The sequence below is a fragment of the Corvus brachyrhynchos genome, unplaced genomic scaffold (genome assembly GCF_000691975.1).
Source record: "Corvus brachyrhynchos isolate BGI_N302 unplaced genomic scaffold, ASM69197v1 scaffold1042, whole genome shotgun sequence".
Taxonomy (NCBI): Eukaryota; Metazoa; Chordata; class Aves; order Passeriformes; family Corvidae; genus Corvus; species Corvus brachyrhynchos.
Window position 1 is genome coordinate 24,192 of NW_008236485.1, and position 783 is coordinate 24,974.

The following is a 783-nucleotide window of genomic DNA, read 5'->3' on the forward strand; positions in this document are numbered from 1 at the left end:
CTAGAAGCTTGGGAGGGGTGCCGGAGCGATTGGCAGGGGTCTGGGAGGAGACAAATAGAGAAATCAGGGTTATGAACACGAAACCAGGAGGGTATAAACTGGGATGGTACAGTAACACGAAACCCAAAGGGGAGACCCGGACTGAACCAAACAAGACACACTCCCACAGTAACCCAAGTGGGACTTTGTGTTGCTCCGGAAAAAATCCAGCACCAACCCCCTTGGAAATACCTTGGCTGGCGTATCAGGACCCAGACTATTTCCCCTCAGCCTTTACCAATTCAATCAGACATTCGCACCTTACATGATGCCCAAAAAATTTTGGGAACCATTAATTGGGTTCGTCCTTTAGGAATTTTCAATGTGGATTTGGGCCCTTTGTTTGCTTTCCTAAAAGGGGAACCAAATCTTTTGTCGCCTCGGCAGCTTACATCCTGTCATGGGTTAGCAAAGCATAGTCCCGGAAGTGATGTTCTTGCAAAGGGGTGCTTACAGCTTCCTCTATGACCTGACAGAACCTATCAGATGGCCAGTTTTCATATGGACAATTTTTTAAGCCACTTAAAGTTGGGACCGCCTCTGTGATCCACACTTAAGAATACACAAACCCCGGGCAGAGCTCTGTCTCGTTTCCGGTGCTGGGACAGGTGACTGCGAGCCCCATGCAGGGGCCAGCGGGCCCGGCCCAGGCCCTGCTCAGGCCAGGCTGGGCCTGGCCACGGCCCTCCTGGAGCTCATGGGCCCTGTTCCACCCGCGGCACCACCCCCACAGCCACGCTCGCT

At 53.0% G+C, this 783-nt stretch overlaps 1 pseudogene; it reads left to right on the forward strand.

The window, feature by feature from the left end:
* LOC108444684 overlaps positions 1–783 on the forward strand; it is a 3,266-nt pseudogene that overhangs the window by 997 nt on the left and 1,486 nt on the right.